Below are 22,880 nucleotides of genomic sequence, written 5' to 3'. Positions count from 1 at the left end.
TATGTTACGTAAACGTACCGGCCACGTTCGCATTTTGTTGTTCATGCATCATGTAACGTTATCATACTGTACACATATTCAGCATGTTGCTCTGTATTGTATTTTTATTTTAAATTGCCTTTTAAGATGACATGACCTGTTCTATGTGTTTTATTTTATCAAGTAAATTTCCCCCAAAAATGTGACTTCTACTCCGGTGCTACTTATATGTTTTTTTTTTCTTTTTTCTTTTTCTTCCTCTTCATTGTGCACTTTTGGGCTGGTGCAACTTATACTCAGCTGTGACTTATAGTCTGAAAAATACGGTATTAGTATTCTCTAACAATGGTTGTGTTTTTCTTATCTTCTGTTGTCATTGTCCCAATACTGCTGGACTTAACTGAATGTAATTATTAAGTTATGTATCTATTTTCCAGAATTAAACAACACAGTAGCACAAAATTTTCACTGAAATATAGGCACAAATTTAAGTTATAAGGTTTTACACCTAAAGAAAGGTCTGAACAAAGAGAAGAAAACAAATTGCCATGACTTCAAACCTTTGCTAGTGCCCCCTCTGAGTGTATATGCTGAGAGCAGTTTTCATTTCCTTTCTTGAGTTGTTTTATTAAAGTTTAGTCTCCTGAAGATGCACAACCATGTTGTATTTTATAAAAAGAACATGATGTAAGGACAATTTTTGAAGGAATGTTTGTTGATAAATTCAGTTAAGATGGTTGTTTTCTCCTGTTGTTTATTTTTTCGCCCCCACGCATATTTCATCCCTATTTTGTTTTCCTGTCTGATCAATTGTTTGTAAACAAATTACCAAATGAATACAAAACTAACATTTCTTCATTACTTAGATATTTCAAGAAAACAATGTAAGCAAGTCATTTTTGACCCACTTATGTATCTAATAGTTAAACTACTGAACTATTTAAAAATCGTGCCTTTCTTTGCAAGAGCACAAGTTTTAGCAATGCTTTTCAATAATATTTAGGCTGCACAAATGCAGCTGATTAAGAGGTCCAGTATTCAGTATAATTTGACAATCTGCAACCTAATCCTATCCGGATTCACCTTAATATAGTGAAAATTAGTTGCATTTCACCCCCCACTACCTACTGTATCGATCGCCTCATGTCCTACACGCCACTTACTTTTATTGTTGCGTGTTCTTAAGTGCTTGGACCAGTGAGTTCTGTCCCGCGGCCCATCCGTTGGCTGGTTCCTAATCCAGTTAGGGCTGAGGGGGTCTGGCGTTTCCCGACTTGGCAGGACAGGCTGTGGTAAACGAGGTTTTTACTTGCCCTGGGGACGAAAACTTTAATGGAGCCAGCTAAATGAACACATAAAGAAGAGCGTAAGGCCAGAAGAGTTGCGTGGACAGGATGTGATGCAAGGGCATTCACAATAAATTACTGGTTTAGTGATGAGTTTATACACAATAAACCTATGACGTTGCTACTGCATGAATGACTTAACTCTCGCGAAATAGAAAAACAGAATACAATGAGTACCAAATTATTTTGAGACTAAATTTTAAATTGAATAAACACCATATCCAAATAATTTACTGTTTAAACTGATACTAATAATTTGTTTAACCAAATATTTTGCATTGGATGCCTGCAACAAATTTCAAAACAGCTAGGAGAGGGGCTTGTTTACCATGGTGTTGCATAACAGTACTTTTAACAACAGTCATTCTTTCCCGAATTGCAGACACTAAGGCTACATTCACACTGCAGGTCATTTCCTATCTTTGTTGTCCATATGTGACACATATCTTTAGCCTCCTAACATAATTGTCCAAGACATTTTTGGGAATATATATTAGGGCTGTCAAAATTATCGCGTTAACGGGCGGTAATTAATTTAAAAAATTAATCACGTTAAAATATTTCACGCATTTAACGCACATGCCCCGCTCAAACAGATTAAAATGACAGCGCAGTGTAATGTCCACTTGTTACTTGGGTTTTTCGCTGGTTTGTTGCCCTCTGCTGGCGCTTGGGTGCGACTGATTTTATAGGTTTCAGCACCACTCGAGCATTGTGTAATTATTGACATCAATAATGGCGAGCTACTAGTTTATTTTTTGATTGAAAATTTTACAAATTTTATTAAAACGAAAACATTAAGAGGGGTTTTAATATAAAATTTCTATAACTTGTACAAACATTTATCTTTTAAGAACTACAAGTCTTTCTATCCATGGATCGCTTTAACAGAATGTTAATAATGTTAATGCCATCTTGTTGATTTATTGTTATGATAAACACATACAGTACTTATGTACCGTATGTTTAATGTATGTATCCGTCTTGTGTCTTATCTTTCCATTCCAACAATAATTTACAGAAAAATATGGCATATTTTATAGATGGTTTGAATTGCGATCAATTACGATTAATTAATTTTTAAGCTGTAATTAACTCGATTAAAAATTTTAATCATTTGACAGCCCCAATATATGTATTTGTATATATATATATATATATACACATATATATATATATACATACACATATATACATATACATGTATATATATATATATATATACACACACACATATATGTATATATATATATACACATATATATGTATATATATATATATACACATATATACATATACATGTATATATATATATATATATATATATATATATATATATATATACATATATGTATATATATATGTATATATATATATATTTTTAAACCTGTCCTGTTCAGCTGTTTGACACAGAGAATGGAAGTCTGAGCGCCCGGTTGGTCTGAACAGTTTTAATGTTTCACATTGAGGGTATGACATACTCCCATTGTGATCATTCACATACATTCTGCGGAATCCTGTCTTTCTGCTTATATCCTTGGCCAATCATAACACTTTTCAGAAACCAAAACAAAATAAATAAAAAAGGCCAATTTTTTTTCAGACAAATATGTTTTTTTCTTCCAAAACCAGTGGAATACGAGTAAGCCAATTATGCACTGCACTGCCTCCTAGGACCTGGCATGAATACTACATCAATTTCACGCAGAATTCTGACATCGTTAGAACAATGGAGACGGAACGAAGATGGAACCATGTAAATGCAAACATGAAATGTGTCATTTTCTTGAAGCATCACCATGTAAACGACCCCTAATTCGGATGTTTTCAAATCTGATCCGGGACTTTTCATATGTGGATATAAATCAGTTATGAATCCAATGCCTCTGAATGGTCATCCAGACATATGCAATCTATATAGACATATACATGTGAAATACGTCATCACTGTTTGCCAAAACAAAGAAGAGACTTGAACGAAGAATGGCGGGCAAAGGCATAAAAAAAATACCTTTTGCTTCTTGATATTGCACATGAAGCTGTCAGGTTAAAAAAAAAAGTTGGCTCCGGTACCATAAAATCCTTAAAAACACGACGGCTGAGAGCTCCCAAAACATCCTTGAACACAGCGACATGTCGCAGTGCGCATGCGTGTGACATGACACTGCGAGCTGCATATGTTTGTGCAATGGTAACGGCTACACAAATATATCGGAATCAACAAAAAATTCCGAATTGAGCATCAAGCCCTACGGTGTGACCGTAGCATATTTGTTGTAGCTTTCTAGGTGCATATGCTTCTTATTGTTGCTTGATATTAAACTTCAGTTACTCAAAAGACAGGGTCTACATTGTCGTATTTTGCACTTTACAGTGTGCCACAAAATTTCAACGATTCTTTTTTTTTTTCAATGATTCCACATTGTTGTAATGTGTAAAATATGGCTTGACATAACCTTGATAAAAAAAGAAGGGACATCCCTGGAAAACATTGAATGGATGGCAGCATATGTACCTCCAAAACCTGTATGTACAGTGCCTCCCAATATTGATGGTAACTTCACAAGTGGGCAAGGTACCCATGCCGTGAGCAGTAACATGCCCCCAAACCCAAACCATCACAGATGCTGAATTTTGACCTTCACGCTGAGCGTAATCCAGATGGTTCTTTTGCCAAAATGACACGACATCCATAATTTCTTAAAAACAATTTCAACTGTGGACTTTTCAGACCACAACAAACCTTTCTACTTTACAATTGACAATCTTAGATGAGCTCTGACCCAGAGAAGCATTTTTGGGTGATTCCTATTTTATCATTTGTAATCTAGAGTTTCAAGTTGCTCTCATAGATAAACTTTGTTAACTGGCAATAGTTTTCTGAAGTGCTACTCAAAGATGCTGTTTTTTAATGCAGTACTTCCTGATGGATAAAAGGCTATGGCCATTTACTGTTGGTTTTTGGCCTTGTCCCCTAAGTAGAGGGACTTTTTTTGAATAAGTAATGGATCGTATAGGATGAACTCTCTAAATGTATTGTTTAATGTACAGTACATTGAACAAAGTCGTTTAAAAATATTAATATTTTTTTTCCCCCCACAAAGTGGTCAACCATCACCTTTCTTCGCTTATGAACAACTGAGCTTTTGTCTTTTCTTTTTAAAAAAAATTTTTTTTTTTTAATCAATGCCCAGTCGTGTCAACCTTTAAGTGCCCACAGTCTTTGTCACCCATACCCCAGATTTTTGGCAACCTGTTGCATGCATGACATTCAAAATGACAGAATTATTAGCAAAAACAAAGCACATTGATTAATTTAAAGATTAATAATTAGTTTATATTTACATTTCATGTCCAAATCTCATTGGATTTAGGGTTCATTTTTACTTATAAATTAATGTTTATGGAACATATGGCTCTTTGGAGGCCACAAAATAGCTCTATCCAGACAGCCAAACAAACAGCCCCCCAAATCCCACCCATTCCCACTGGGGTCCCTGAGATGAGCAGTGGACTCAAGGGAAATGAGGTAACACTTACACACCCAGCAAAGCACACATTCAAATAAAAAACAGTGGCAGTGTCACGCCATTTGGTCCTCTGTTCCTTTCTGTCCATCAGAGCTGTCAATCTTAGGACATTTCTCATTGCTTCCCCCTTCAGATCTCGACCCACCTATGGAGGTCTGGAATATTTGCTTCAGACGGTTGCTATTGGAAACAGCCAGATGTTGGCCTCTGATTAGCCGGCGACGGTCAAATGAAATCAGAAGAAGTGAGATAAAATCGCACGGTGACACAGACTGGAGAGTGGTGGCTGCAAAGTGAACAGCGGGGGAGGGTTGAGTCATAGATGGTGGCGGTGGGCATTAGGACATTTTTTTGGATGCACTTTCACAACTGAATGCCCTGAAAGACTAATTTCAGGTTGAATTCGTGTGCATGTAAAAGGTATAATATACTGTTTCTCAAAGAAAATGTGTCGATAAAAATCAAAGTGGGAGATTTACAATCACTTTATGACTTCTTTGGATTGTCATGCAAATAACAAAAGAGAAGTAGCTGTACGATTGCAGTAATGATACAAGAGTTTCAACCTGAACATTCAAATGGCTTTTAAACAAAGTCAAAACAGCACTTTACCTCTCCCGTACCTGTCCTACAAGTACTTAATTATGTTCAAAGTACTATTTCCTGCCAGTGAAATTACATTAAACATCTCCCTCTAGGTCTTTGTCCAAAGTGACCCCAAACTCACAATGACTGATAAGAGTGGTAACTAGGTAAAGGCTGAAGCACTTTGTGAAAAGGGCTGGATTGAGAGGAACAGAGGGAGTTTGGCCCTGCCCCTTCACTCTCTATTTTCCAATAAACTCCAGCAATCAGATCAGAGCTGCTTTAAAAGGACGACTTGATGGCAGCTGGCCATATTAGCCGCTGGTGTTCTCTGAATCCGATTAGACAAAGACAGTGACGGTTTCCAGTCAAAGGAGTCAGGTATTACACCCAAAGAATATTTTTCGTAGTCGAATGAAGCACATCTGTATTTTTACAGCAAGCCATATCTGGCACTTTTGATGAGCTCATCTTTCTCTCCGTCAACTCCAACTGCACCCGACATCTAAAGTTTGAAACAAAGTATAACAAGCTGCTTGTTTATTGACATATTGATCTTGAACACTTCAAACATATGTTGCAATAATATGCTTTAATTCAGCGCCCATTCTCGCAGTCGGACATCCGGGCATTAATGACGTCACCAGCCACAACAAAGCGTCGCATATTGAAATGGGGGCAACACACAAGTCACAAGCAGTTGCTCTGTCGTGCATTGTAGTACAGACGTGTTGAACTTTTGTCTTATTTGCGGTCTTTTTTTCCGTCGGAATGACTAAAAGTTGCCGTGTTGCGGGTTGTAACACAAGGAAGAGTTCGGAGTCGCATTTGAAGTTCTTCATTCTTCCTTGTGAGAAAAAAAGGACAAGAAAATGGCTGAAAGCAATCAATCGAGGAACAGTAAAAGAAGACGGTTCCATGGACTATTCTTGCCAGTGGGAACCTAAATTCAGGCACATTTACGTTTGCAGCCGACGTTTTATTACTAGTGAGTAAACTTTAATCGATTTTTTTTGCCCTAATTAGCTGCTAGGTTTCAATAGACTAGGCCAGTGCTTCTCAATTATTTTGCTGGTACGCCCCCCCAAGGAAGACGTAAATATTTCGCGCCCCCCCCAAACTCTCTGCCGCAACTGTAAATAGTATCATTTGTCTATAAAATTATTATAAGTATGCATCTGCCTAACATTGTGTCCTTTTTTCTACTAAAGAAAAAATTGTAATATAAATGAACTTAGAATAAAGTATAACTTTATTAACAATGTTTTGTTTGTAACAGAAAAGACTTAACACGCATCAATTTGCCTGAATTAAAAAAAAGTCACATCCAAATTGTAAAAACACACTTGAGGTACATTTTTGACCATTTGATACTGAAAAATAAAATGTAATAAAATCAGTAAATAATAATAAAAAAAAAAAATTGATTAGAAACATTAACTCATGAGGACAATATGCCAAAAAAATTTGACCGAAAAAACAAAACTGAATAGAAGAAAAAAAAGACTGTCTTTGGACAGAAGGACAGTTTTTATTTTCGCTGCTCCCAGTATCACCTCCAGTTTGCAATGATGTGGGTTTATATTGCACTGAGCATGCTAACAGTGCTCACTGGTTTACTGATATAACACTGACAAAGCGGGACGATTGTTGGATATATTCGGCACGTTTTCGCTGAAAAACAACCAAGCGGCTTATCAATGAGATTGGGGTCTAATGTCTTTAAGTGGCGTCTTAATTGATTTGGCTTCCAGCTGTCCGCTATAATCATTTTTAGACACAGTAAACAGTGTTTTTTCCTCTTCTCCCACTGTATTAAAAGTCAAAGCCAAAAGGCAAACGGCACGAAAACAGCGCATTCTCGGCGGCCGAGGGAGAACCGTAGGTGAGGGCGGTCGTCGTGACGATCCCAAGCCAAAAATGGCACTTCTCGGGTGGACACTTGAGAACCGGAGAAGACAGTGGATCGCTGCGTGAGTCCGGTCGGAAAACGGCTTTCGAAAATGGCGCACAGCTTTTCTTCATATCTCTTTTCTGTGTGCTCTTGCTTAGTTCAAAAATACTGCACGAACTCTGAAAATTAGAGCACCACTGCCACTTTATTCTAGTACGGCAAAAAAAAAAAAAAAAAACCTGTTCCCAGAGCTTACATGCACCACCCCTGGCATCGCTCTGCACCCCCCTGGGGGGGCGCGCCCCACCATTTGAGAAGTACTGGACTAGGCAGTGGTTATTATAACCGTAACCGACAACTCGAAAAGCGTTATTTTTCTTTTGCTGTGAACTGCTCTGATTGGTCAATCGGTATATTATTGGCCTAGTGGGAATTGGTTATTTTGCCATGATGTGACTCATGCACCGCGTTCTTGCTTCGTGACACCCCTCTTAGTTGTACTACCACAGTTCACGGCTAAATAACGCTTGGAGGTGAATTACCGTTGACGGCAGAAATAATCACTCCGTATATACTACCAGTTTTCCTAGTTCCACACAGCACATATTTCACGAAATTGATAAAGGTCAATTTACTGGGTGACTTTATGAGGTAGCTGTAGATGTTTCCGAACTCCACTGCAGGCCATTCTTTTGGATTGTTTATCCAGCTATCAGCTGCGACTTTGTATGGGCAGATTTGCAAACTGATACACGCTAATTTTAAGTTGTATTGCCTCTTCGCGTCTGTTTGCAGTGACTCGTGATAAAAATAAGTCATGTTTGAGACGTTTTTATTAAAAAAAGACACAAAACACAGCTGAAATATATGAATTTCAGACAACGTTTGGCTACGGATGTTTACCTGTGCGTGCCCCCATCTCAAAATGGCGACACGTTGCTATGCAAGATGACATCATCGTGACATCACGCCGACTACGAGAATCGGGGGTTCGCCCGTTGCGGCTTGCCCTATGACAGGCAATAGAGCTCGCCCTCCCGAGACTTGAAGCTGTTTGGCAAGAAAGCTCGTTAACCTCTGCTCAGCCACTGGCGGGGCTACACCCAACTTAGGACCCAGTAAAATTGAGATTTCTAGAATAATTTGTGAAAATTAAACCATGGAAATGACCTGTGTGATACCCTAAGTCCAGTGTTGTCAGAAACGCGTCTTTCAGTAACAAGAAACCTAACGCTTTTTCCAAACCAATAATCTGATTAAAATTAGTTTCCTTAGTGTCTGTGCATTACTATTTTCTTATTGCCTCATAATATATTTAGAAAGAATACTTTTGTTGTCATGTATGGCGAGCATTTCAAATACAAAATGTTACAAAGGTTCCCATCTCCTCACTTCGGGTTCGTTTCCATGGTAACCGCTCACCGTTACTTCCTGTTTTGGTCTCGACTGTTTTGGGACTGAGAAAGGCTTGACGAATGCGTGGTGCACATTCGAACTGAGTCCAACCACCTGTTGTAGATGTGCGAGGGAATGTTGATATGTGTGCGTCCATGAATAAACATGAGTATTTTTCCTTCATTTTGGAGGTTACCAGCGATAGGTTGAAGCCGCTACATGTGCGGCCGTTTCTTAGCTTTGCCGTTGCAAAGGCGGGTAGTACGGATGGGCGGATCGAAACCAAAATATCGATATTTCGATCCAGCACGTTAAGTTTTAGGTATCGATCCCCAAGCAAAAGTATCGATATTTGGAATTAATATATTATATTTTTTTGGGGTATATTTTTGTGCACTTTTTGTACGACTTTTCCCTTTCGCGTTCTACACGCACATAAGCAGAGCCTTGGTGTCTGCTCCCGCCCCCATTTACGTCCCTATCCTGTGTCAATCAGCATGCTTTTCCCCCGCCCCTCTCACGAGGCACCAACACAGTCACAACAAACAAACATTTGGAAGCTGGTACTTCCAGCCTGGTAGCATGGCTGCGGCATCGACAACGGATCGTAAAAGAAGTCTGGTTTGGACTTATTTCATTTTAATAAATTGCAACGAGGCTGAGTGCACAGTTTGTGCCAAAACTGTCAGATACTGTGGTTATACCAAAAACCTCACAAAACGTGCATCACGAAGCACACGACGAATTAAATGAAAAACGGGCCACTCAAGCCGAGGAGGACACGAGAAAAGACAAGACCACGCCGCCGAAGCAAAGCAAAGTACTTTAGAAGTGGCGTTTGCGAAAGGCAGGACTTATCCAGGTAACGTAGGTGCTAATAGATAATCAGAGACAATATAAGCATTAGTGGCTGATGTGCAATATGAAACGATAAATATGGCGTTTTTGTCATCTTAATAAAAAGCCCTTTGCAGCACTACTGAATATGCTTTGTAATGGAAAGTTATAGCTACATCTTGTTTGTGAAAAGCAAAGTTCATACCGCATTATATAAAAAAGGTAAAAAAAACAAACAAACAAAAAAAAAAAAAAAATATATATATATATATATATATAATATGAACTTCCGGTATCGATATCGGATCGGGATCGCAATATTTGGCCTTGGTATTACTTGGTATCGGATCGAATCCAAAATCACTGGTATCGCCCATCCCTAGCGGGTAGTCATCGATTAGTATACTGGACTGTCTCAGAAAATTAGAATACACAATATTCTAATTTTTTGAGACAGTCCTGTGTATATATACAGGACTGTCTCAGAAAATTAGAATACACAATATTCTAATTTCCTGACTGTCTCAGGAAATTAGAATAGCTGACAAATAACCACAATTAAGATCATTGCGAGGCTAATCGCCGACAACATACGACGTAGTACGACATAGTTTCAAATTCAAGATGTTTGTGACTTCCCTTTCTTCCACCATCGTTATTTTTTGAATAATATTTAGCTGGTACCAAGTGAAAGAAACTGGCCTCGTCTACGGGGCTGACAAATAACCACAATTAAGATCATTGCTAGGCTAATCGCCGACAACATACACGTATGTATGTAGTGAGAGTGCTATCGCTAAACCATATAAACATTAAAAGCCTTAACTCCATTGACAAACGACATGAAATACATTAGACTTGACAGTATATGTTAGCAATAACAAAAGATTTTGAATTGAAAATTTCGTAACTCACCTTTCCAAGCACAAGATAGATTCCTGCCGAACGAGGACCTGTTTCACCCAACCAGCAACGAAGTATTTATAAGCCTCCAAGCTCTTGAAGTTTTTCTAATTTTCGTGGGAATAGGCTGATTTTGTGTGGACAAGATAATTGTAAATATCAGCGTAGCAGATGTCAGGCAGACAGGGCGAAGACAGTGGGTCGAAAAACATCGATTTGGGCATCAAATATGGATCTGGCGACTGTATAGAACGAAGTTTTTCCACATAACGCCTTTTATGCAACACATCCAGTGAGTTTACGGCATCAGAAAGCACCGGGTCTTCCATGAAATGCATTTTAAATTCCTCGATCAATTGAAAACAATGCTAATACAGAGACAAAATGACGGACAAGTGGGCGGAACCACACAGCGAGCACGTGGTTTTGTGACGTCGGTGGGTAGGGTATATTGTTCACATCATAATCATGTTGCGCATTTATGTTGTGAGGTGATGACGAGTTTATTAAGCATCTTTGGGATGTGTTGTACGTCCGATTGAGTGTTAAGTGCTTAGTTTCCGCCACGTTTTGTGGCCAAATTGACCGCGTGTCTGTACGGCGTACTTCCGGGTTGTGCGCGCGCACCCACCTTTGTGTTTATTGCACTGTTTATTGCACAATTCATTTGTGTGTTGTTGATTATTGTGCAGTCAATTTGCATTATTTTACATTGGCACTGAGATGCTGTTAACCCTAACCCCTAAATCCTAACCTGAAGTTCAGAATGTTTGACATTAGGCTTAAACCTTGAGTTAGCGGTGGTTTAATTAGTCGGTGGAGTTGATTTCAACAAATTCCATGGAGTTTGTCAGTTATTTGTTAGTTTCAGGGCTCCTGAATGGACAAGCTAGTCAGTAGTGGTTGAAATCAGCTCCATCGACTAATTAAACTCCCGCTAACTCGAAGATGAAGCCATATGTGAAAAATTCTGAACTTCGGGTTAGGGTTTAGGGTTAACAGCATCACAGTGCCAAAACAATGCAAATTGACTGCACAAAACCTCTTTAAATTCCAATTATCAGAATGTCAATTATTTGTGATGACATTTTTCTGATGTCATTCTTATAGTGAGGTGGCAAAGGGAGAAAAATATACTTTTTTGTGGCGTAATCAGTAATTAAATTACTTTTTCAAGTAATTTGTGAAGACACTGTCACAGATGACCAAATGCGAGTAATCAGTTTAAATTTTATCAGACATGACTGTCAAACTAGTGTCACTTCCAGGAGAGCGAGGTGCACAAAATGGCAGCCTTGGGAGACTCCATCCGTCTTGGCTGCTGTTACGCACTTCTCCTTGGTTATGGCTGTGGTGCGCAACACAACACGGTGTTTGTACAGTGGTACCTCGACATACCTCGACATTTATATTTGACACACGATCTTTTTTACATACAACGTAGGATTAGACTCGCCATTTTTTTCTACACGCGAGGACATGCTCGAAATACGACGACCTGACAGTGCCGCAGACGGACGCACGGCGGATTTTCTTGTGGGAGAAATAAAACACAGGTTCCAAGAAGGTTAGTGCAGGTGATGAAACAAGGAAAAAGGTGATGCTTACCATTGAAATGAAGATGGAAATGATAGAAAAATATGGGCGTGGTGCACATCCGTGAACTGGCTCGACAATATAGCCGTAGAATGTCTACTCCCGACGGTCCTCCTCCGACCTCCGTTCGCCAGTTTTTATAAGTTAATGTGACAATTATTATCGCCAGCTTCGTCAGGTTCTTATCATTTATTTCAGAACTTGTGCAACACAACACCCCTACTGTCCGCCGCAGTTGACGGTGTTAACAAAACATTAAAAGAGAAAGTAAAATCTCAACCGTACCCCTCCCTCTCTGTGTCACGTCAGCGACAAGTATTCAAATACAGCACGCAAAACACATCCGCCAAATTAGAACCCGATTCATTACATTATTATAGGAATTATTATAATTTTTATTACTCCTGTTTTTATTAATAATGTATTTCTTTTGCTATGTGTAATTGCGATTTGTAATAGTACCAGCAGGATTTAGTGCAGGTTTTCTGGCTGTGGAATGAATTAATGGAATTATAATGTATTCCTATGGGGAAAATCCTACTCGACGTACAATCATTTCGACTTGCAAACACGGTCCTGGAACGAATTAACTTCGTATGTAGAGGTACCACTGTATTTGCTCTTGGCCAAGTGGAATCTGTAGGTTTTTGGGCTCTCTCAGTCAAAAAGGTTCCCAACCCACAGTAAATTGACTGAAGTCTCATCTGCAAGAATGCTGTCATACATAGACGGGCAGGACCTCTGGTGGCCATTTGTGGTGCTAATTGACTGGTTTAGGGCAGATGTCACTGGGAGATGTTAGCTGCTCCTCCGGAGAAAAGGTCTCAGCCTAAGGCTATGTTACGTCACTGAGTGTCTGCGTGTGTTCACATAATTATGGTTGTGTGCAGTTAGTGATTTATGCATGTAAAAACAGCACACTTTCTCTCCAATGACCCCCCTCCGCTCTGAAGGTCATCTGTTTACACTCCTTTAATTACCCCTGATTGTTTTAAATGCACAATGGGGTGCTTTTGTGTTCAGTGAGGCCACTGGTGTTATGAGAACATATCACCAAACTGCTAAGTGCAACAAGCATTTGTGGCAATGATCCAACATAAAAAATGGAGAAGAAATACAGTGGTACCTCGACATAAGATCGCTTCGACACGCGATCTTTTCGTAAAATTTGACTTGCCATTTGTTTCTACATCCGAATACATGCTTGAAGTACGACGATTTATGTCAGGGCCACAGTTTCTTTGTTTTGCCGGAAGACGGACGCACGGCGGAGTTTATAGTGTGATTAGAGAAAAAAACGGGTTCCAAGGTTGGTGCAAGTGGTAAAATAGGAAAAAGGTGACGCTTACCATTGAAATGAATATGGAAATGATAGAAAAATATGAGCTTTGTGTGTGCATCCGTGACATGGCTCGACAATACATCCGTAGAATGTCTACGATCTCGATGGTCCTCCGATCTCCGTTCGCCAATCTTTATAAGGTGACAATTATTACTGTTGTAACATCGCCAAAGAAATTGCCAGCTTCGTCAGGTTTCTAATCATATATTCCATCAACTTCAGCAACACACCTACTGTCCGCCGTAGTTGACGCCAGCAACAAAACATTAAAAAAAGAGTAAAATCTCTACCACACTTTCTATCTCATCTCTACTTCAGCCACGCGGTGTGTTCAGGTACAGCACGCAAAAACCGTTAGAACCCGATTCGTTACATTTGTACAAGAATTATTATTGTTACAATATTATTCTGATTTTTATTTATAATTTATTTGTTTTGCTATGTGTAAGGGCCTTTTGTGATAGCACCAGCAGTATTTATTAAGGATTTAGTGTAGGTTTTCGGGCTGTGGAACCAATTAATGGAATTATAATGTATTCTTATAGGAAAATCCTGCTCGACATATGACCATTTCGACTTAAAAACAAGGTCCTGGAACGAATTAACTTCGTATGTAAAGGTACCACTGTGCATATAAAAATGTGTAGCAGTTGTCAAGAATTTCTACTCTAACTCAAAATCTTTTGGTGGGGCTGAAACGAAACACTGATTGAATAAACTAAGGGGCAGTTTACATGGTGACTCTCCGAGAAGATGAAAAATTTCAAATTTGCATTTATATGGTTCCGTCTCCATTCGAACAATGTCGCAATTCCGCATGAAAACGATGTAGTATTCATGCCAGGCCCTAGGAGGGAGTGCAGATTTACAAGGCGACAGCGAATGATGCACTTTGACCCCACCAAGCTCCTCAGCCCGGAAAAAAATCTGATGACATTGTTTAAAAAAAATAATAATCAGACTTCATGTTCATTTTGGCAGATCCGGCAGCTCTCGTGCATATAAAATAATAATATAAAAACGTTGGGGGGAAAGAAGGAGATGAGTCGTTGATGACTTTACTTTATTATTGCCACTTTATTGTGGCAACAATAAGAAAACAAAACAATAGCGGACTGACGCGCCACATTCGACCGCAAAGTTTTGCTTCTCGCTCATCTCACCCCCTCGCCTCCTACAACTCACAGCTCTCCAGTCCCAGTGTCTCTTAAACTGATCGTGCATAGTGTCTTGTTATGAGCTTTTTGTTGACAAAGGTATCGAACATACAACGTGCTGACAACTTTCTTTCTTTATTAACACATGGAGCTAACAGTACGAATACAGCTTGGGGCTCTCGGCAGGCTGTGCGGAGCGATAGATAGAGCCTGTAGAAGTGGCGTCTAATGGCGTGAGGAAATGTAGTTTTTTCACACAAGCGAACATATTACAAAGCACCATTTCAGTGTTGTCCCGAGACTACATTTCCCATGATTCACTGCGTAACTTGCGCCATTCGCTGCGAGATTGACTCAATGGCTACGCTAAACCAACACGCCAGTTGTCAGCTGTCACCTGTCAGCGGCGCTCGTAAAGCACAAACTAGAAGGCTATCATGCGATCACCGTGAAAGAAAGGCCGAATCGTCCAAAAGCAATGCAATGCTTGAAGCATGAAGGTGGAAATACATGATAAAAATGCAAATAAATGTGCACAAACTCACCGGCGGTGTGTGTCTCTTACGGCAACGTGACCGTGAATTACCGCAACGCCAACCCGCTTATATGCACATCCACACCCCTTTCTCGATTGACAGTGGATTAACCTTTTCGGGCAAGATCGTAGATGACGCACAATTTAAACACGCTTAACCTAGCGAACGCAACAACAACAATGGTCGGGGATTGCCACGAGTTAGCTTTCGGCTAACGTCGCTAGCTTCTACTGTTCATTCCACAATAGTTGGCAGCTCTGCTTTGACAAAGTCATCAGTCATCTATCCAAAAATCACACTTACCTTTTGGCAAATCCTTGATCATAAGCAGACCAGTTGAGGAAGCAGGCATCTTCAAAGTGTTTGCAGCAGAGAACACTACTCGATGATGGCGTGAAATCCATTCGCTTAGTGCGAACAAAAGATGTCCATTTACGTGCCCTACTATCCTTCAGCCACTCATACAACTTTTCTTTAGATTGAGAACAATACATCGCCACACACCGCTGTGGCATCTCACCGAGAAGCAATGCAACAATACTGTGTGTATGGTGGGCTTCCCTCGCAGTCATCGGTGTGACGTCAATTCCGAAGTTTGTCGAAGAAAATCATTTTCGTTGTCAAGGGTGTTGCTATGGGTTAAACAAAGAATCTGGAAGGGTTGCGTTAAAAAAAAAAAAAAAAAAAACTAAAATATGCTTATAATTGTTTAGCCATTGATATTATTCAAAAACATGGTTGGCCAACCTTACTTCACATTTGGCCTTTAAAGCCCTTTGAGTGATGGAAAGTCGCTGTACAAGTGTAACTCCATAATTCCAATGAACAAATTAAACTCATAGATTAAGGAAAGCACACAGTACACTTGTGGATAAGAGCGAGTTGACATGTGACTGTTGCACATGTGTTTAATACAATCTGAAACCAGTTGGGTTATTTCATTGAAGGGGCGGAACTAAGGGGCTCAGTTTGCGGGTGTAAAGTGGGCGTGGTTAACGAGGTGAGGGTGAAACAGATAGGCAAAACGATGCGTGGAGCTTTAATACAGGTACGCTGGCATGCAAATGACAGCGTTCTCAGTAATTTTTGATAGTCTAAAATGATTTTTTTTGTTGAAACATCCTAGGAGGTAAAGAGACAAAGAAATAAAGTGAAGAGAAAAAGTAAGTCTACTCACAGTCTGAACCTCAATGATGTGGAGTACAAATAAATGCTGCGTTACGTGAGATTGTCTGAGTGAGGTAGCAACTGGAAACTGTGCTCCTTATCACAAAACTAAACAGAAAGCTGGGAGACTGCTTAACAGATTTAGACGCGCAGTGAAGCCCTACACCTGGACAGAGAGGAATGAAGGGAGCTGGAACTCAAGTCCACCCTGATTGTAACGATAGACAGTAACAACATTCTAGACAGGTAGAAACAGAAAAACCCAAGTTGACCAGCAGTCTACGTTCCCATTTACATTTTACAACTCCAGCAGTTGCGCAGCTTTGATGATAAAGTCATCTACAAAGCCTCAAGCTTGAAATCTAAGCAAAAACTAAAAATGGAGATGAGTTTACTATTTTAGCAGTGTTAGCTGATAAAAGCAGACCACTTGCTGTGTAGTGCTTTATGCTAAACACATTTGTGCAGCGCTACGTTACCTGACGCCTTCTGACCGACAGATGATGGACTGTGGATCAGCCAGTTAATTTAGGACAGATAAAAAGCCTCTCATCTCTGCCAAGGTAGATTACAGTAATAGCAGCCTTTTCATCTTTTGATCTTTTTTTATGGCTGCATCTGTTCATTTGCATGTGTCAGAGATAAAGCTTTATTTAGGGTGCTTATTATTAATGGGAACAGGAGGGATTCAACATAGAAAACTGGAGGAAGATTAGCATTGACCCCCCATGGATCTTGCGTAGATGCTGTTGATGTTTCCTAATACACATCGTAACACTGACATACAGGTGTGGATAAGGCACTCTAGTATGTGCACAAACACAGCTTAAAGAAAGTTATGTCACACACACCCCAGACAAACAAACACACTGGACACTATTAGACTTGAGAGGATTCTCTCAGGCTGCAGCCTGTCATCCTCCTCTTTGGGTGCTTCGTTCTCGCAGATATGGTCGATGCAGACGGGTACTTTGTCCAGATCATCCGTGAGATGAGATGAGAGGAAGTGGGACGTATTGTTCTTCCTGTGGCGTTAAGCCCTTGGGCGATTACCCTGTCAGGATGGAGAACTCAGCACTGGAGTCGACTGCCACAAACTTGCACTAAATCCCAACTGATCGCAAAAGAGGACGATTTTACACTTTAGATGCCTCCCATCTCTTAATGCAGCCGATGAAGCGGAGGATATTCTCGCCTCTTCCTCATCTTATGCAGCACTGCTATGCTCCTCAGCCGGCAGCGTCAACCCCTAAGCTTGCGCTGCAGGGATAAGACTCAACGCCTTGTCAGGCTAGATCAATGTGATTTTACAACGCAGTCCGAGAGGGGGCCTGGTATAGTCAAGTGTGGTAAATAACAGCACAAAGTCACTTCCACATGCGCAAGGAATTTTCAGAAGTGACGCTTTCTAACTTGCTCTATCAAGTACAGTAATCTCATATCAATCTAGGACACAAAAGTTGCCAACTGTATCACTTAAATCAGAGGTAAGGCATACCTACACTATCTCTGCTGTTTCGTTGATGATCTCCTTGAAAGCATTATTGAACTCATTCAACAATTTACCTTATCTTTTTTGTCAGAAACAGGCCACAGGATAGTTTTCAAAATTCTGAGGTCGTCAAGGCATTTTTCCCCATCTTTACAGGATATGTCCACTGAAGACGACCAAATTTTGTCAGTGTGACAGTAGGGGGTGTCGCTATTGATTATAGCATGGATAACAGACATACGAACAAGTCCAGCAATATTCTGGTTTTTACCTGGGTCGCACCAAAGTCTGAAAGCACTTAACCGGGTCAATTGATTTGGACATTATACGGAAATTTACCGTCACGTAACCTAGTCAAATGTCTGGAATTATTGTCTGGGTATTTTTATGTCTGAATGTTTTTTGTTGTTGTTGTCAAACTAGATCCAAAAATTGTTCCCTGAGCATAGTGCTTAGGAAAATACTGACTTTGAATGGGATAGCCTGGGACCCGTGACTGAGCAGGGGCGGTATTAGTGGTCACCAGTGTTGTCTCTGAGTAATCAGATTACAATAACGCGTTACTGAGTAATGGGTTATTGTAATCTGATTACTTTCTTTCAGTAACGAGCAAACTAACGCGTTCATTATTCCAAATCAGTAATTGATTAGTTACCTTAGTGTCTGTGCGTTACTATTTTGTTATTGCCTCATAATGTATGAAGAGTGAAGAATATTGTAGTCATGTACGATGAGCATTCTGAATAGAAAATGTTCGTTTCCATGGTAACCGCTCATAATTACTTCCTGTTCTGGTCTAGAGCATGGGTGTCCAAACCTGTCCTCAAGGGCCGCTGTGGGTCCTGGTTTTTGTTCCTACCAATCGAGCACAGACAGTTTAACCAATGAAGTTTGTGCTAAAACAAGCAGCACCTGACTGCAGTCAACTGATTACACTTGTGAGACACCGGATTGGTGAAAAGATGTCATCTTGTTTTGTAGAAATGAAATCCAGTACCTCCTGCAGCCCTATGTGGAATAGTTTGGACACCACTGGTCTAGAGTCACACGCGCCTTATGTTTTGGGACTGAGAAAGGCATGTGGAGCGAGGGTGCACATTCGAGCCGAGTAAAGCCATCTGTTAAGATGTGCGAGGGAATGTTGATCTGTGTGTGTCCATTAATAATATAGAGTATTTTTGCTTCATTTTGGAGGGTTCCAGCGATAGGTTGGAGCCGCTACATACGTGGCTGTTTCGTAGCTTTGCCGTTGCAACAGCGGGTAATTGGCGAGCACTGTTTATATCAAATTTGTGTTGCACATTTATGCCGTGAGGTGACGTGTTCTTTTAGCATCTTTGGGATGTGTAAAGTGCTTAGTTGCCACCACGTTTTGTGGCTAAATTGACCGCGTGTGTGTTCGGCGTACTTCCGGTTTGTGCACGCGCATCCGTGCCCGCCCCCACCTTTGTGTTTATTGCACTGTGCAACAACAGTTTTTTGAGTTGTTAATTATTGTGCAGTCAATTTGCATTGTTTTACATTGGCACTGATATGCTGTTAACCCTAACCCCTAAACCCGAACCCAAAGTTAAGAATTTTTGATATTAGGCCTAAGCCTAATCTTTGAGTTAGTGGAGTTAGTCAGTGGAGTTTGTCAGTTATTTGTTAGTTTCAGGGCACCGATGGGCTAAGCTAGTGCTAGCCAATGGTGGTTGGAATCAACTCCAACAACTAATTAAACCCCTGTTAACTCGAAGATTAAGCGTTATGTGAAAAATTCTGATCTTCCCCTTTAAATTCAATTATCGGAAAGTCAATTACATGTGATGACATTCTTCTGTTGTCATTCTTATGTTGAGGCAGCAATGGGAGAAAAATTGGTAAAACGTAACCGATGAATTACTTAACTAAGTTACTTTGATAATAAAGTAATCAGTAAAGTAACTTGATTACTTTTTGAGGCGTAATCAGTAATTAAATTACTTTTTAAAGTAATCTGTGACAACACTGGTGGTCACAGCGTGTTTTTATATTTTAAATGTACATTGTTTTTGAGAGCATGTCGCTGTTCAGTGTGGTCTCTTACAAATGAATGGGTCAGATCAGCAGAGTAAATTAAATTTATTTTTGCAGCGGAATCTAAAAAACAGTTAACAGGTACGACATTATGCCCGTGTCGAACACTGTATGTTGAGACGGATGACATTTCCTCTATGTCTGAAAGCCGCGACCTGGGTAGATTGCGGGTAACATCACACTGTAATGTTGCAGAATAATATATCTGAAAGCGGCTTGGGGGAATACATGTGCTGTACTAACATTCAGACTTACTGCAACTTGTATTACAAGTCGCACCTGAGTATAAGTCGCACCAGCTATAAAATGCCCAACGAAGAAAAAAAACATATAAGTCGCACCGGAGTATAAGTCGCATTTTTGGGGGAAATTTACTTAATAAAATCCAACACATAGAACAGATATGTCATCTTGAAAGGCAATTTAATATAAAAATACAATAGAGAACACCCTGCTGAATAAGTGTACAGTGCATGAAGAACAAAATGCGAATATACTGTCCTCACCAGGACGCTACGGCTTGGTCCTGGTTATACAGCGAGCTAAACTCCCAAATGAGGATGCTGGACACCCGTATAATTTGCTGAATCAATTTTGTCCTCGATACCAAACATGTTCGCATCAACGTAAATAAAAATTATAATTAGATGCTATTACAGCAATGACACAAACGGTTAGCATGCATTCGCTAGCATTAGCACATCATTCAAACAACCACATAACTGGCTCTAAGTGTCCGATCGCGGGTGGAAAACACACAACAACAACAGAAAAGATGATACACAGTCGTTGCCTCTGAAGAGATATTTTACAAGCATAAACAATGAACGTAGGTTCGCAGCGATCTCTCTCTCTCTCTCTCTCGCCCACTCGCTCAGAGACGCTGCGTAGCTGTCAGTCTTCTTCTGGCGTGTGAGCGCTCTTCCTCGCGTAAACAAGTTCGAGTGTGCCCCCACGTGGGCTTGAAAGCGGCACAAACTAAAACCATGCATTTCAATATAAAAAAGTCAATAATAAAATTGAACACACATTGCCAAAGGCAGAACGCGAACGTGGCCATAGCTATGAAGAGTTATTCAGATAACTATAGCAAAAAGAACATGCTAACAACTTTACCAAACCATCAGTGTCACTCCAAAACACTAAAAGAACATGTGAAATGATATCATAATGTGTTAAAAATTTCACTCATAAGTCGCTCCTGAGTATAAGTCGCACCCCCAGCCAAACTATGAAAAAAAACTGCGACTTATAGTCTGAAAAATACGGTAATCAAAATATTCCCTCTCATCCAGCTGTATGATGACACCCTGCTCCATGCTTGATTTCCTGGTGCATTTGATTTTCATATAGGACCTTACTAGTATATCATCCACTCCCTTTCCTATCTTTGTCTCTCTTTTTAGTTTTACGAGTGACAGTTGGGAATAAAGTAGAGTGTAAATCTCTGGCAGTAATAAAGCTGCTCTGGTCAACGTTGCTCGCTAATGCTTGTTCGTCTCTCCCTCATCACAAATTTGTACTTTTCACAAGACAAGGCCCAACTGCCTTTCATTTCCTTCTAAGTCATCTTTCAGTGTCAACTCTCTACAGTCTTAGGAGACGTTCACTAATGCAAACACATAATCGTATTAAGCACGAGAAAAATTAGCTGATGAAATAAAAAGAATGCGCATGTCCTTCATAAACACACCCCTAATGACAAATACACACTTAGACAAACACACAAACACACTTCATTTGCCTGACCGCATTCCTGTAAAGGGCGATCATGAATCTTGGCCAGGAATCCGAACCCGCTATGGTAAAGCAGTTCATGGCAGCACTCCTATCCCCAATAAAATCATTGCTGGGTGGGCAGGGAAGCCCTACACTTACCTGACCTCCATCCATCAGCCAGTGTGGAATGCCTGCTCACTGACTGGATCTTAAGTTGTATTATCCTTGCGCGCACACATTCATGCACAACCACCTACACGAACACATGCAAATGTGCACACACACGTACACACTGCCTCCAGCATGTCAAAACACACACAAACAGCTGCAAACACTGATCATTCAGCTGTTAAATAAGGTTGTCGATGTACTGAATTATCACTTACAAATCCCTTGTTTACCACTCAATTAGAGAAATGCTGCCGGAAATTACTCCTCTCATAATCCTAAGCAATAACCAGAAGTACTGGACAGTGGACAAATTGTATCTCATGTGATATTCAAACTGAAAGTATTAATAGAATCTATTGATGCCAATGTACTTGGATTCAATTGACGCATATGTATGTCGATGCCACTGACGGCCATGGACGTCCAAATTTCCCATTAATTTTCAATGGCAAAAAAAAAAACAATGTCCCCAAAACAACAGGAAATGACCAGATATCAATAGGATGTTTCCCCCAAATGTCCCCAATTCCATTGACGTGTATGGAAGTCGATGCCATTGATGGCCATGGACGTCCCAATTTCCCATTTATTTCCAATGGCATTTAGTTTGGTTAATGCCATTGACAGCCATGTTTGTCGATTCTATTGATGCCAATGTACTTGGATTTCATTGATGGCCATGGATGTCCAAATTTCCCATTCATTTATCAACAGTACCTGTCCCACAAATGTCCCCAAATCAACAGTAAGTGACCTGATATTGGCCACGAAATGTCCCCACTTCAACCTGGGAGGGGCTAAATCTGTATCTCCCCACAGCAAAGTCCTACAGAAATTTCTCCAGAAATTGCACTTTCTAGTAAAAATCAATCAATTAATAAATAAAAAGTATTTGGTTTTTCAAATTATGTTTATTTTTTATGAACATTTTAGCGCATCAATTTATGCTAAAAATTCAATTCTGATATTTGTTTTCATGATTTGTTTCTAAATACATAGAATATGTGCTGCAGAATTTATTACTGAATAGTTGGATTTTAATAGCAAACTTATTTTCACCTCCTCAGGTTAGGTTAGGACAAAATTGGGGGGGGGGGGGGGGGGGGGGTCTGCCGATATAGGCTCGGTTTCTAGCACACCCATCCAAATATATAATTTCCATCAATGACTAGA

The 22,880-nt window shown here is 40.0% G+C and overlaps 1 long non-coding RNA gene across 1 annotated transcript in view; it reads right to left on the bottom strand.

The window, feature by feature from the left end:
• LOC130922168 (uncharacterized) overlaps positions 1 to 1,251 on the bottom strand; it is a 49,105-nt gene extending 47,854 nt beyond the window's left edge. The window contains exon 1 of the long non-coding RNA XR_009064465.1: positions 1,143 to 1,251. This is a non-coding gene — a long non-coding RNA (uncharacterized LOC130922168). The remainder of the gene's footprint in view (positions 1 to 1,142) is intronic.
• Between the last annotated feature and the right edge of the window lie 21,629 nt (positions 1,252 to 22,880).

The sequence above is a fragment of the Corythoichthys intestinalis genome, chromosome 9, assembly GCF_030265065.1.
Source record: "Corythoichthys intestinalis isolate RoL2023-P3 chromosome 9, ASM3026506v1, whole genome shotgun sequence".
In the NCBI taxonomy this organism is placed as follows: Eukaryota; Metazoa; Chordata; class Actinopteri; order Syngnathiformes; family Syngnathidae; genus Corythoichthys; species Corythoichthys intestinalis.
Note: the sequence above shows the minus strand (reverse complement) of the source record. Positions and strands in the feature narration are given on the sequence as shown.